Below are 16,217 nucleotides of genomic sequence, written 5' to 3'. Positions count from 1 at the left end.
GGTTGGCCCGGTGATGGATATTAAGGAGGGCACGTATTACATGGAGCACTGGGTGTTATACGCAAACAATGAATCATGGAACACTACATCAAAAACTAATGATGTATTGTATGGTGACTAACATAACATAATAAAAAAAAAAGAAAAATCATTATCTTATACTTTCCTCCAAAAAGTATTAAGAGGTGACAAAGGATATATTTCAAGTTATTTAGTTTGAAATGGTGACTATATTCAAAATGTTTGAGAAGTCTATGGTACCATAAATCTGTATAAGTCATAAATATTTGGGAGTTCTAGAATTGACAGGGAAATTTCATATATCCATTTAAAATTTAGATCAGCTGCAATCTACTCATTTTATAGATGTAGGAGCCAAAGTCCAGAGACACTAATTACTAACCACGCAGCTCAAGTTTCCTGCACTCCAAAATCCATGAAGCTAGAGAAAAATATTCTCTCTTAAGGACTTTGGTTGATTTATATTTATCTAAACAGAGACTACCCTAATGGAGAGTCATCAGGAAAATGCCTTCCGGAGAGAAATGAGAGGTAAGAAACACTGAATCAAGCATAGAATCATGTAATCTTGGGGAAGTTTGAGAGCATCTTAGAGGCCATCTATTCTAACCATTGAATACAAACTTATTCTCACACTATCTTTAACAAGTCATCTAAGTTCTGCTATGTCTCCAGAGAGACAAAGCTCACTATCTTCATGCAGAATTCAAAGCCGCTTTCTCTGATTTTCATGGATTAAACAGATTTTGGGAGAAAAAAGTAGAGCTTCTATATTTATTGATATAGATGTTGCATTGAATATTGACTGTGATAGCTATTATATTACATACTGAATTCATCTAACAAAAACTTGCTGCAGATTTTGGGATCATTTTCAAACTTCAAATTTCATCACTGTATCTGAAATGCCTGTAAAATAGTAATCCCATCCCCTAATTGAAGGCAAAATTGATAAATCAAATGGAGATGACTAAATCATATAACTGATAACTTATTTCTGATTAAATCTCAGTAGATTTGACTCGATCCAGATTAGCACAGCTGAATACTAACTTAGGAGATAACTTTAGCATGTTCTGGTCACCAAGACCAGCAGATTCCTTTCTTCTTAACACCTTAATAGAGTTAAAAAAATAATTTACTATATACATAATACATGCATGTATAGTTAAAGGAATTGTAACAAAACAGATTTCTGTGTATCTACACCTAGACTAAGAAATAGTGATAGTGCTGTGGAAGCCCTCCGTGTGCCTTTCCCATTACTTGCTTTGAATTTTGTGTTACTCATTTTAATGCCTATTAAATAGTTTTATCATATTTGTACATATCCTTATCAATATATTGTTTGGTGTTTGTGGTTTTTAAACTTTATATAAATGGAAACATACTTTTTTCATTTAAAGTATCTTGTTATTTATATTGGAACATGAAGCTGTATGATATTCATTTTCACTTCTGTACAGTATTCTATCACAGAACCCAGATCTTAGAAGGCATTAATTCCAATCACTCCCCTCCAGACTCATATAATACTATGGTTCTGAAATTTTTAGTTCTATTTTTAACCACACAAATTAGACAATATTGCTTTGATTTATAAAGCCAATGTTTGCTATGTTCACCTGCAAGTTTTCTTTGCTCATCGTGGTGGACATTATGATGCACTGCCTGGATTCCCTTTCAGGAATGTGAACTTTTCCCACAGCTCCTGGGAATGCTGCCAGAAAGTGGCTCTTGGCTGCTGGCCCTCTTTGGGGATTGCTTTGTCTAAAGAATACTGTCTCATCTAAGGTCAAGGCTCCTTCCAGGGGCAGCCCACATCCAATGAGGGTAAAAAGGCCTGACCCTCTTGGCCCAATCCAAGTCAATTCCAAAGGATCACCCCATCTCCAGAGCTCCCTGTAGTAGCAGTGAAACCTTTGTTGGGTCTTCACTGAAGCTGGACTTCTCTGCCTAATAGTACTTCCTTCCTCTCCCTTCCTCATGTATTGATCCCAAGAATAGTCTCTAATAAACGTGTATGCTCGGAACTTTAACTAGGGAAATATTCCAAAGCCAGTATATAAAGAACTTTTCTTCAGAGAAGATTTCTGTTTGTTTCTGCTAGGTCCTTAGGGCACCCCAAACCCAAGGCACCATTAAACAACTTTTATATTGAGATTTTTTTTTTTTTTGGCAGTATGAATTCCAACTCCAAACCCACATGAGAATAGAATTGTGATGAGGAGAGATTCTTTTTGTTCACTTCATCCAAAGCCAAGGATGAAACAAACAGTGTCATTCTGAAGAGCAGGTTATTTTCCCATCACTAATAGAAGGTTTTATCCTTTGGGGATCCCAGCTTTTTACACTGCAGTGTCCAAACTTACCACTGAGTATGCCCATCAGAATTTGTCCCTTGCCCCATAGAAGCAGAAATACCTCCTTAATGCCCAGGTTCTGGGCCATGAGGGATCACAGGTGTCCTTGGGGATAAAATGGGTTCTAGGGCTCATTTATCCCTGTGGAACTGGGCTTTCTCATTACATACAGCCTCATACTTCCCCCCTTACTTTGCTTCCAACTCAGCCATGCCTTTCAAAATTTGCTTTAACATTTTATGCAGCATTTCTGTTCTTTACCAGAGGAGGTTTCTCTGAACATCTAATCTGTCATATTGCTTGCAACTGTAACAACTTTAGACATACTTAAGAGATACTAAATGCTTTAGACCAACCAGTTTTAATTACACACATAGAATGAGATTTATGCTTTAAAAAGGAAAGAGAGTTTATAACTTTCCATTCAGCTAAAGTTCTCAAAGCTACTCCATATTGTAAAGTTTATTCTTCTTCAATAGTAGAAAGTGAATATTATTTGGTTACTCATTAATTAAATACAGAGTTCACTAGCAGGATTCAGACAACAGAGTACCTGGTAAACAATCTGTAAACTGAGTAAGAAAAGCACACTATAGGGGTGTCTGGCTGGCTCGGTCATGATCTCAGGGCCCTGGGATCGAGTCCCGCATAGGACTCTCTGCTCAGTGGGGAGTCAGCTTCTCCCTCTCACTCTCCCTCTGTGCTCTTTCTCTCAAAAAATTAAATAAAATCTCTTTTAAAAAATAGCCCTTACTGGATTTGGAAAAATCATCATTTTGCAACCATCATAGTAAAGATTAATTTAGGCAAGAAGCATTAATACTAATCCAAAGGTAGAAATTTTGATGAGGAGTGGGATATCTGCACGGTCTTTTTTTTTTTTTTTTTTTTTTATAATTTTTTTTTAAAGATTTTTATTTATTTATTCATGAGAGACAGAGAGAGAGAGAGGCAGAGGGAGAAGCAGGCTCCCAAGGAGCAGAGAGCCCGATGCGGGACTCGATCCCAGGACCCTGGGATCATGACCTGAGCCGAAGGCAGACGCTTAACCATCTGAGCCACCCAGGCGCCCTATCTGCACGGTCTTAAAGTATCTCTTCCACAGATGGCTTGTAAGTTTCAAGAAAAAAAGGAGTAACTATATAAGAGAAACAGAATAACACTTGAATTGATGATTAAAATTAATATCACCCCTAAGAGGTAAGATGGACATCATGTGCCTCTGTATGTGAAGCCCGGAAGAAGACATGTCACTTAAGCAGTATTCGGTCCAGGAATGTATAACCTGAATCTCAACATAAGAAAACATCATTAAAGCCCCAAATGAAAAACATTCTATTTTTTATAGAGGGGGAAACCATTTTCCTTAAAAAATGTCAATGTCTTAAATGACAATGACACTTCTGGGTATATCCAAAATAACTAAAAGCAGGGTCCCTTGAGAAAATATCTGTACATCCATGCTCATAATGGCATCATTCACAATTGCCAAAAGGTGGAAGCCACCCAAATATCCATCAAAAGATAAACAAAATGTATATACATAAAATGGAATATAATTTGGCCTTAAAAAAAAAAAAGAAATTTTGACACACACTGAAACATGGATAAACACTGAGGACATCATGCTAAGTGAAATATGACAACCAATAAGAAAATAATGTATGATTCCTTTATAAGCGGTATCTGGAGTAGTCAAGTTCATAGAAACAGAAAGTAGAATGGTGGCTAAGGGGAAGGGTAAATGGGGAGTTATAGAGATTCAGTTTTCCCAGATGAAAAAATTCTGTAGATTGGTTGCATAACAATATGTGGTAGGGGAGACAAGTTAAAAACAAGATATGACTCAGTGGGATCAGTTCCATAACAAAAGCATACACTGAGTGTCATGGTCATACAAAAGAGAGATTATCTAACTCTTCCTGATTGATGGAGAAATAAGTAAAGCCAGAAATAATTTAGAATTACAAACAGTTTTGAATGAGTTTAGGTAAATATGCCAGAGTGGACATACACACTAACTTTTGCTTCCTCTTGGAAATACACTAAAATAATACTAAAACACTTTTTTAAAAAAGATATCAACCTGCAAGGACAACAACAAAACTTTGGAAAAATAGAAGACAGATGTACAAATAGTAATAGATTGAGCTAATGCAAAAAAGGCAGTCTTCTAATCTAAGTAAGAAAAGCGACTTTTAAGTTTACTCTGCAGAACCTTCAAGTGGCTCAGGACTTAGCTGCACCTCTGTAAGTAAGAGTTAAGATAGAGGCAAACACTAGAAAACACGATGAAAGTTTAGGTTAGTAAATTATGTGCCCAAACTCCCTTCGTCTATCTATGAAGCCAGAAGACTGCTTTACCCCCATCTGGGAAGAAGACTGGAACTTATGTTTTGTTTCTTCTGAAAGGGAACTACAGAGTATCTCTGGATTGAGGGACACTCAGCGTAGGTGAGGGTAGCACCAGACTCAAGGCAGGAACGTTCAGTTCTCAGAACATTGGTAGTCTAGATTATATCCAAGTGGAGATGGGAATATCCTGATGAAGGGAATATGACTAGCCCAAGTTAACAAAGATACTAAAGATGATAAAATAAATGGACCGGATGGATTTCGAGTTTCCAATCAGTTTTTTACTGCCTGACTCTGAGATTGAAGTTGTTTAATCAAGACTTACTAGACACTGAGGAAGATATGAAAGACAGAGACCAAAACAAGCAAACAAGAGGCTTAACAGGAACACAAAATTTGGAAATATTTATTTAGTGGAGATAGAATGTAAAATCATTGAGGGACATGATAGACCCTAGTGAATTTGACTGGAGCACAGTGAATAAATGTTGGCAGTAAGAGATGGCTAAAAAGGTATGCAAGGGCCAAACCATAAAGGACTTTGTACATCACACTGAAGAGTCTGTCTTCCGTAGGATCAGGCAATGGGGAGCTAATGAAGGATATAAAGGAAAATAACATGATCATGTTTACATTCTGACAAGGTTATTCAGATGGCTGAGACACATAGACTGGAGGGGGAAGAAATTATTGGCAGAGGGACAAAGAGGTTACTGAAGTAATTAAGACAAGGAATAATATAGGCCTGAATTAAGACTGGAGTAGATGAGATGAACATGAAAGATACTGAGAAGATACAATCGAGGGGCGCCTGGGTGGCTCAGTCGTTAAGCATCTGCCTTCAGCTCAGGTCATGATTCCAGGTCCTGGGATCGAGCCCCACATCGGGCTCCCTGCTCAGCGGGAAGCCTGCTTCTCCCTCTCCCACTTCCCCTGCTTGTATTCCCTCTCTCGCTGTGTCTTTCTCTGTCAAATAAATAAATAAAATCTTTAAAAATAAAAAAAAAAAAGATACAATCGAAAGGGTTTAGGAACCAACTAGATATGTGAAATGGGGAAATGGGGGACAGGAAAGAATTAAAAATGCTACCAAAATTTTCACCTGGTCAAGTGAAGAGATGGCAACGGCATTCATGGAAATAAGAAATAATATAAAAAGAGATAGAAGTCTAATGGAAAACAATGAATTCTGAATTCTGTTTTAGATATGTCAAGTTTGAGGTGCTGGAGACAAAGTTATTCAGCAATCAGACTGAAATACGGGTCTAATGTTTAGGTAAGCAGGCTAGGTTAGATCTAGACATACAAATTTGGTTATCAATTAGATCACCCAAGGAGAGTATAAAGATTAGCAATTTTCAGTGTGTGTGTCTGCATGGAAAAGGGTGGCTGAGATTCAATGCCTTTGTTCATTAGAGAGCTACTGTTATCTATCCATTGTGGTGCCCCACAGACACATTCAGGGGAAATTTTAAGAAGTTAAGAATTACAGACTTAGGAGAGAAAAAGGTGGGGCTCAGAATGCTAAAGACCACTAACATTTAGAAGGCAAATGAAGAAAGAAAATATCTCAAAGGTGATCAAAGAAGTGAGGGGAAAAAGCAGGAGAAAGTGGTAACAAAGGAGTCAAAGTGAAACACATAAATATTTAGTTATCTACCTCTCATATACTATACCCTGTAGAAATAAGAAACACCCAAGGCATGGCTTTTGCTGTCAAGTAGTCCGCAATCTCACTGTTGAAAAAAGACCAACAAAAGAAAACAGGAGGGGAAAAAACAATATGGCAGTAAGTCAGCACTACATCCAATAAACCTGGTTTGCTTATTTCATAATTAAATTTTTATTGATCATTCTTTATACTCATCTTTTTTAATTTTTTATTTAAATTCCAGTTAGTTAACACACAGTGTAATATTAGTTTCACATGTAGAATTTAGTGATTAAACAATTCCATGTATTAGTGCTCATCACAATAGGTGTACTCTTAATCCCCATCACCTATTTCACCCATCCCCCCCACCATCCCTCTGATAACCATCAATTTGTTCTCTATAGTTAAGAGTGCTAGAACTGGAGCGCCTGGGTGGCTCAGATGGTTAAGCGTCTGCCTTCGGCTCAGGTCATGATCCCAGCATCCTGGGATCGAGCCCCGCATCGGGCTTCCTGCTCAGCGGGGAGCCTGCTTCTCCCTCTCCCTCTGCCTCTCTCCCTGCTCATACTCTCTCTCTCTCTCTCTCTCTGTGTCTCAAATGAATAAATAAAAAAATCTTTAAAAAAAAAAAAAAGAGTGCTAGAAGTGATACACGAGTTCAGTAAAGTCAGGACATTAAACCAATGTACAGAAATCTGTTGCATTTCTATACACCAATAATGAAGCAGCAGAAAGAGAAATCAAGGAATCAATCCCATTTATAACTGCACCAAAAACGATAAGATACCTAGGAATAAACCTAACCAAAGAGGCAAAATATCTGTACTCTGAAAACTATAAAACACTGATGAAAGAAACTGAAGAAGACACAAAGAAATGGAAAGACAATCCATGTTCGTGGATTGGAAGAACAAATATTGTTAAAATGTCTATATTACCCAAAGCAATCTACACATTTAATGCAACCTCTTATCAAAACACCAACAGAATTTTTCACAGAGCAGGAACAAACAATCCTACAATGTGTATGGAACCAGAAAAGACCCTATTCAGCCAAAGCAATCTTGAAAAAGAAAAGCAAAGCTGGAGGCATCACAATTCTGGATTCAAGTTGTATTACAAAGCTATAGTGATCAAAACAGTATGGTACTGGCACAAAAATAGACACATAGATCGATGGAACAGAATAGAAAACCCAGAAATGAACCCACAACTATATGGTCAGTTAATCTTCGACAAAGCAGGAAAGAATATCCAATGGAAAAAAGACAGTCTCTCAACAAACGGTGATGGGAAGACTGGATCACTTTCTTATACCAAACACAAAAATAAATTCAAAATGGATTAAAGACCTAAATGTGAGACAGGAAACCATTAAAATCCTAGAGGAGAACACAGGCAGTAACTTCTTTGACATTGGCTGTAACAACTTCTTTCTAGAGATGTCTCCTGAGGCAGGAGAGATAAAAGCAAAAATGAACTATTGGAACTTCATCAAAATAAAAAGTTTCTGCATGGCAAAGGAAACAATCAACAAAACTAAAAGGCAACTTACAGAATGGGAGAAAATATTTCCAAATGACATACCTGATAAAGGGTTAGTATCAAAATATATAAAGAACTTATGAAACTCAACACCCCCAAAACAAATAATCCAATTGAAAAATGGGTAGAAGACATAAGTAGACATTTTTCCAAAGAAGACACCCTGATGGTCAACAGACACATGAAAAGATGCTCAACATCACTGATCATCAGGGATATACAAATCAAAACTACAATGAGATATCACCTCATACCTGACAAAATGGCTAAAATCAACATAAGAAACAGCAGGGGATGGCGAGAAAGGGGAACCCTTGTGCACTGTTGGTGGGAATGCAAACTGGTGTAGCCACTGTGGAAATCAGTATAGAAGTTCCTCAAAAAGTTAAAAATAGAACTACCCTACCATCCAGCAATCACACTAAGACATATTTACCCAAAGGATACAAAAATACTGATTTGAAAGGATACATTCACCCCGATGATTATAGCAATATTATCAACAATAGCCAAATTATGGAAACAGCCCAATGTCCATCGACTGATGGATGGATAAAGAAGAGTGGTGTGTATATACACACACACACACAGACAGAATGGACAATTCCTGGGCCATGAAAAAAGAATGAAATCTTGCTGTTTGCAACAACATGGATGGAGCTAGAGAGTATAATGCTAAGTGAAATAAGTCAGTCAGAGAAAGACAAATACCATATAATTTCACTCGTGGAATTTAAGAAACAAAAGAGATGAACAAAGGGAAAAAAAGAAAGAGACAAACAACAAGAAAACTGCTTTTTATTTTGATGCTTTCAAGATTGCTTTGGCTATTCAGGGTCTTTTGTGATTCCATACACATTGTAGGATTGTTTGTTCTAGCTCTGTGAAAAATGCTGTTGGTGTTTTGATAAGAGGTTGCATTAAATGTGTAGATTGCTTTGGGTAATATAGACATTTTAACGATATTTGTTCTTCCAATCCACAAGCATGGAATGTCTTTCCATTTCTTTGTTCTTCCTCAGTTTCTTTCATCAGTGTTTTATAGTTTTCAGAGTACAGATATTTTGCCTCTTTGGTTAGGTTTATTCCTAGGTATCCTAACGTTTTTGGTGCAGTTGTAAATGGGATTGATTCCTTGATTTCTCTTTCTGCTGCTTCATTATTGGTATATAGAAATGCAACAGATTTCTGTACATTGATTTAGTATCCTGACTTCACTGAACTCGTGTATCAATTCTAGCAATTTTTGGGTGGAGTCTTTGGATTTTTTATTTGGAGTATTATGTCATCTGCAAATAGTGAAAGTTTGACTTCCCCACTGCTGATTTGGATGCCTTTTATTTCTTCATGTTGTCTGAATGCTGAGGCTAGGACTTCCAGTACTATGATAAATAACAGTGGTGACTGGACATCCCTGTCTTGCTCCTGACCATAAAGGAAAAGCTCTCAGGTTTTCCCCATTGAGGATATTAGCTATGGGTTTTTCATATATGACTTTTATTATGTTGGGGTATATTTCCTCTAAACCTATTTTATTGAGGGTTTTTTTATCATGAATGGATGTTGTACTTTGTCAAATGCTTTTTCTGCATCTATTGGGAAGATCATATGGTTCTTATCCTTTCTTTTATTAATGTGGTGTATCATGCTGATTGATTTGCAAATATTGAGCCACCCCTGCAGCCCAGGAATAAATCCCACTTGATCATGGTGAATGATACATTTAGCATACTGTTGGATTCGATTTGCTAGTATTTTATTGAGAATTTTTGCATCCATGTTCATCAGGGATATTGGCCTGTAGTTCTCTTTTTTAGTAGAGTCTTTATCTGGTTTTGGTATCAGGGTAATGCTGGCCTCATAGAATGAGTTTGGAAGTTTTCCTTCCATTTCTACTTTTTGGAATAGTTTGAGAAGAATAAATATTAACTCTTCTTTAAATGCTTGGTAGAATTCACCTGTGAAGGCATCTGACCCTAGACTTTTGTTGGGAGATTTTTTTATTACTGATTCAATTTCTTTGCTGGTTATTGGTCTGTTCAAGTTTCTATTTATTCCTGTATCAGTTTTGGTAGTTTATATGTTTGTAGCAATTTATCCATTTCTTCTAGGTTGTCCAAATTGTTGGCATATGGTTTTTCATAATATTCTCTTATAATTGTTTGTATTTCTGTGGTGTTGGTTATTTCTCCTCTCTCATTTGTGATTTTATTTATTTGGGTCTTTTTTCTTTTTGATATGTCTGGCTAGGGTTTATCAATTTTATTAATCTCTCAGAGAACTAGCTCCTGGTTTCATTGATCTGTTCTATTGTTTTTTCAGTTTCCATACCATTTACTTCTGCTTTATGTTCCTTCTTCTGCTGCCTTTAGGCTTCATTTGTTGTTCTTTTTCTAGCTTCTTTAGGTGTAAAGTTAGGTTGTTTGAGATTTTTCTTGCTTTGTGAGGTAGGCCTGTATTGCTATATACTTTCCTCCTGGGACTGCTTTTGCTGAATCCCAAAGGTTTTGGAACATTGTGTTTTCATTTTCATTTGTCTCCATGGTTTTTTTTTTTAATTTATTCTTTTATTTCCTGTGGACCCATTCATTGTTTAGTAGCATGATGTTTAACCATCATGTGTCTGTGGTCTATCCCGATTTTTTCTTGTGGTTGACTTCTAATTTCATAGCATTGTGGTCAGAAAATACACATGGTATGATCTCACTCTTCTTGCAACTTTTTGAGGCCTGATTTGTGACCTAGTATGTGATCTATTCTGGACTTGAAAAAAATGTATATTCTGCTGCTTTAGGATGGAATGTTCTGAATATATCTGTTAAGTCCATCTGGTCCAGCATGTCTTCAAAGCCATTGTTTCCTTGTTGATTTTCTGTTTAGATGATCTGTCCATTGATGTCAGTGGGGTGTTAAAGTCCCCTACTACTACTGTATTATTATCAATTAGTTCCTTTATGTTTGTTATTGTTTTATATATCTGAGTGCTCCCATGTTGGGGGCATAAATATTTACAATTGTTAGATCTTCTTGTTGGATAGTCCCTTTTATTATGACATAGTGCCCTTCTTCATCTCTTGTTAGTCTTTGGTTTAAAATTTAGTTTGTCTGATAGAAGTATTACTATTCCGGCTTTCTTCTGATATCCATTTGCATGATAAATGCTTCTCCATCCCCTTTCAATCTGCAGGTGTCTTTAGGTCTACAATGAGTCTCTTGTAGGCAGCGTACTGATGGGTCTTATTTTTTTTATTATGTTAATCACCATACATTATTACATCATTAGTTTTTGGTGTAGTGTTCCATGATCATTGTTTGTGTATAACACCCACTGCTCCATTCAGTACGTGCCCTCTTTAATACCCATCTCCAGGCTAACCCATCCCCCCACCCCCCGGGCCTTATTTTTTTATCCATTCTGACATCCTATGTCTTTTGGTTGGAGCATTTAGTCCATTTACATTCAGAGTAATTACTGATAGATATGTATTTAATGCCATTTTATTACTTGTTCTGTTGTTGTTTCTGGAGATTTGTTCTGTTCCTTTCTAGTCTTTGTCACTTTTGGTCTTTCCACGCAGAGTCCCCTTTAATATTTCCTGCCGGGTTGGTTTAGTGGTCATGAACTCCTTTAGTTTTTGTTTATCTGGGAAACTCTTTATCTCTCCTTCTACTTTGAATGATAGCTTTGCTGGTGAGAGTATTCTTGGCTACAGATTTTTCCCATTCAGCACATTGAATATATCATGCCACTCACTTCTGGTTTGGCAAATTTCTGTTGAGAGATCTGCAGCTAGCCTTATGGGCTAAGTTAGGGACTTCTTTCTGCTTTTAGGATTTTTTAATCTTTATATTTTGCAAATTTAATTACAATATGTCTTGGTGTTGGCCTGCTTTTGTTGATTTTAATGGGAGTTCTCTGTGCCTCCTGGATCTGGATGTGGTCCTTCCTCAGATTAGGGAAGTTCTCAGCTATTATTTCCTCAGATAAATTTTCTGCCCCCTTTTCTCTCTGCTTCTTCTGGGACTCCTTTAATATGAATGTTATTATGTTTGATGGAGTCACTGAATTCCCTAAGTCCATTCTTGTGTTCCATAATTCTCTCTTTTGTTCAGCTTCATTATTTTCTATTATTTTATCTTCTATATCACTTACTCATTCCTCTGCTTCTTCCATCCTTGTGCTCATTGCATCAAGTCTGTTTCAAATTTGTTACTGCATTTTTCATTTCTGTTTTTTAACTCTTTTATCTCCGTAGTAAGGGCCCCCCCTGAAATCTTCTACTCTTTTCTCAAGCCCAGAGAGTATCCTTATGATTGTTGCTTTAAATTCTCTATCAGGCATGTTACTTATATCTGTTTCACTTAAATCTCTGGCCGTGACCTTATCTTGTTCTTTCAAGATGAAGTCCTCTGTCTTGGCATTTTGTCTAAGTTTCCATCTTCTTCTCTGGGTTAAAAAAGCCTCTTCTGTTTCCTGCTCCTGAGAGTAATGGCTTAATGAAGAAAAGGTCATATAGTGTCCAGGGCCTGGTGTTTCAGGGCAAGTTTCTAGTGTTTGCTGCATGCACTCTGCTGCTGTGTTTTGGCTGCTCTATCTTTCAGGCCAGTTGTCTGCAGAGGCTCTCCTTGCCTGCAGTGGGCAAGGTTTTGTCCTTGGCCAGAATGTGGTATGTTTTAACTAGGTGTACTCTGGTCTGCTTGTTAAATGAGACCTGATACTACTTCCGGTAGAACTGAAGCCCTGCAGAACTCTCTGGTTGGAGATGTGGGCAGGGGTTTCTGCTGGTCTTCTGGGGAAGGGGCCACTGCGCTGGGGCTGAGGCAAACTTGACCAAGAAGGGCGGTACCAACAAAATGCAGGGGTGTGGGACTTGGTATAAATAGGTTAGGCAGCCAGTGCTGGTGCTGTACTGATTACAGCAGGTGTCTCTGTGATTATGCTGAGGGGCGGGGAGGGAAATGGTGCCCGCCTGCTCCTTTGTCCCTAGACAGGGGTCTCCGTGCCTGTTGCTCTCAGGAAAGCACTCTGAGAAGAGCAAATAATCTCCCCTCTGGGTGTCCCAGGCATTTCTCAGATCACTGTTTCCACACTGTCTGCCTCCAGGTTGTGTGCCTGCCTTCTGTCCAGGAGCAGCGTAGTGCCCTCCTGGCTCCAGCCCAGCCAAGCCTGCTGACTTTGAAGACTCCAGGCTTTAGGGATGTGGTGTGGGCAGAGGCCTGTGCTGATCTTCTGGGGGAGAGTCTCACCACGCTAGGACCGAGGGAGGTTTGACTGAGAAGGGCTGTCACACCGGAGCACAGAGGTGTGGAACTTGTTGCAAGCAGTCTAGGCAGCTCGTGTTGAGGTGAGCTGCCCTCCACAGGTGGCTCTGTTTATGCTGAGGAGTGGGGGAGAAAAATAGTGTCCACCTGCTCCTGCTCCTTTGTCCCTGGCGAGGTATCTGTGAAGCTACCTCTCAGGGACAGCTCTAGGAAGAGTGAATAATCTCACTGTGTGCCCCAGGCATTCCTCGGATGGCTATTTCTACATGTCTGCCCCTGGGTTGTTTGCCTGCATTCTTTGCAGGAACAAGGCAGCGCCCTCAGGGCTCTATCCTAGCCAAGCCTGGCTGATCTTCACAACTCCAGTTTTTGAGCCCTGCTGGGTACAAGAACTCAGGAAAAACAGCCCCTCTCATTTTCTTTCCCAGCCAATGGCTTTGGGGAAGTGTTCTTGTGCATTCCCCTCACACTCATTATCTTAAATGAGTTTGGATAGGAGAAATATGATCATCTGAGTACAACAATATTTAAGTTTTTTTTAAAGAATATAAAGTAATGCCAATCTTTTACAAATATTTTATAAATTAAAATAGAGCATCTAGTTGTTATGTGCACAGTTAATTCAACTCAATGCCACGCAATAAGAGCTAATTGATTTCCAAGCAAACTTAGCAATTGCTGAATTTAAAATATCTAGACTTATGAACATTTTATCTAATTAGAAAGTTAGATTTTTCCTTACTGAATTTGAATCCAGTAAGTTTAGAACTTTACAATGTCTGAGATTACTTAAATGGTTAGACTCCTCATCATCTTTACCTGTAGTTTATCTTGAATAGTCAGTTCATGAGGAAATGCTTCTGATTTAATATAAAGTGAATAAAGAAGAATATAAAATTATATAATTACAGTCCAATTTTTAAAAGGGATAAAGATAAGCATATATAAAAGACTAGTAAGTATATTAAAATGTTAATAGATGAACAACAGGAGACTTTCATTTTCTTATTTCAACCTTCTTATACATTCTTTACAATAAACACATATCAGTTTTATAATAAGAAACAAGTATTTTTATGCAAATAGTTTCCTCTTAGCTAGATTTCTGCAGAGGAAGAAAACAGCTGAAGATGTACAATATTGATAACTTATATGGATATCTGTTGGGGCATGTACATCTCATTTTTAAGGGTCTTATGCCTCCTATATCAATAGAAACTCAGGGAGGGCAATTATGTTTATTTCTTTTGTAAGTTTCTGCAGTCCAAACTGCTGTGTTCTGCAAAGGGGCACTGCATCCTCGGGGCCTAATCAAAGAAAAAAAAATTGTAAAATGAATCCCCTAAACTAATTTGTTAGATCAACAACTTTTCCCTACTTCTCTATGCTAATGTTTGTTATGGTTAAACCCAACAATTTTGTAAATACTATCCTAAGTTTTAAAAATAATCACATAGTGTACCTTGGTATATATTTTGCATACAATGTCTTATTGTAATATCATTTTACTTAAGTAAGTAAATCATAAATCTTAGGATTTTAAAATATTACTGGTAATATTTTTTCAGAAAGTTCTTTCTTTTTTTTTTTTTTAAAGATTTTATTTATTTATATGACAGAGAGAGACAGCGAGAACAGGAACACAAGCAGGGGGAGTGGGAGAGGGAGAAGCAGGCTTCCCGCGGAGCAGGGAGCCCGATGTGGGACTCGATCCCAGGACCCTGGGATCATGACCCGAGCCAAAGGCAGACGCCCAATGACTGAGCCACCCAGGCGCCCAAGTTCTAACTTTCTTATCAGTTATTTTGAAAGAGTTTGAACATTCTTACAATGTTTATTATATTTATCTGTTGAACTTAACTGTTTCTAACCATTTCTCCTCAGAAAGATTGATGGCAAAATTATTAAATGTATAAAGAATTTAGAAATTTGAGTCAACAAATAATGAATTTTAAAGTTAACAGTGCTCACAATAATAGCCACAAATTCACTTTCTTAGCCTATTACCTGCCTCCCCCCCAACTATCCGCATACATAGTTTGGGCACATTCAAAAGAATTAATTATGGGAGTGCACTGATTACTCAGGCAACCCAGGGAGGGGTGAGCTGTTAAACAATTATAAATAACTGAAGCTCATCTATTTAATTGCCAAAATTGATTTCAACTAGTTTTAAAAGAATTATTTCTAAAATGTTTAACCTACTTTCCTTCCTTTTAGGCCAAGTATACTCTATACAATTTAATCTTTGGGATGACTTAGGATATTATCATAGCTTTTTAATTATAAACTGTGATACTTGGAGAACCACACTGATACTTTTTGGACTGTTTGTCCCTTCACTGGAAAGTTCCAGACTTACAGATTTTGTTTTCTGTCTTTTCACCTCTTGCTATCTTCTGCGTTCCAGTCTGCTTATGAGCTGTTTACTTGTCTCTAACAGAATATCCCTTCCCTTTCTAACTGCGTTTCCTAATCTATAGCAAATAAGAAACAACAAAACAATCAAGTCGCATTCACTGGCCATTCAGAGATGAAAAATACATATGAAAAATACTGGTCATCCTTAAAGCATTCAGAGTTTAATTATACTACAAAAGGGTGCTACAGGAACCCAGAGGATCATCATAAGAGAGTCTGGGAATTTCAGAGATGGCTTCCTGGAGGAGGTAGTTCTTTTTTTTTCTTAAAGATTTATTTATTCACTTGAGAGAGAGAGAGAGAGAGCAAGCATGTAAGTGGGGGGAAGGGCAGAGGGAGAGAAAGAAAGAATCCTCAAACAGACTCCCGCTGAGCACGGAGCCCAACTAGGGGCTCAATCCCAGGACCCTGAGATCATGACCTGAGCCAAAATCAAGAGCCGGTCTCTTAACCAACTGAGCTGCCCAGGCGCCCTAAGGAGGTAGTCCTTAAACAGTGATATGAGATGAATGAATAGGATCTGATAGGCAAAAGACAGTGAGAGAATGGGTAGTGGAGAAGATCAAGTGTACAGTCAAAGGAAACAGCGTGATAAT

The 16,217-nt window shown here is 37.8% G+C and overlaps 1 protein-coding gene across 12 annotated transcripts in view; it reads right to left on the bottom strand.

Moving 5' to 3' along the window:
- CEP57L1 (centrosomal protein 57 like 1) overlaps positions 1 to 16,217 on the bottom strand; it is a 77,826-nt gene that overhangs the window by 31,817 nt on the left and 29,792 nt on the right. For 5 of the 12 annotated variants that reach the window (XM_081828773.1, XM_081828771.1, XM_081828774.1 and 2 more), the window contains exon 2: positions 6,400 to 6,475. The exons of the other annotated variants lie outside the window; for them this stretch is intronic. The gene's annotated coding sequence lies outside the window, so the exon portion shown is untranslated. The remainder of the gene's footprint in view (positions 1 to 6,399; positions 6,476 to 16,217) is intronic. 12 annotated transcript variants of the gene reach the window in all.

This window comes from Leptonychotes weddellii, chromosome 8 (genome assembly GCF_054177405.1).
Source record: "Leptonychotes weddellii isolate Sample4059 chromosome 8, ASM5417740v2, whole genome shotgun sequence".
NCBI classification, from domain to species: domain Eukaryota; kingdom Metazoa; phylum Chordata; class Mammalia; order Carnivora; family Phocidae; genus Leptonychotes; species Leptonychotes weddellii.
Note: the sequence above shows the minus strand (reverse complement) of the source record. Positions and strands in the feature narration are given on the sequence as shown.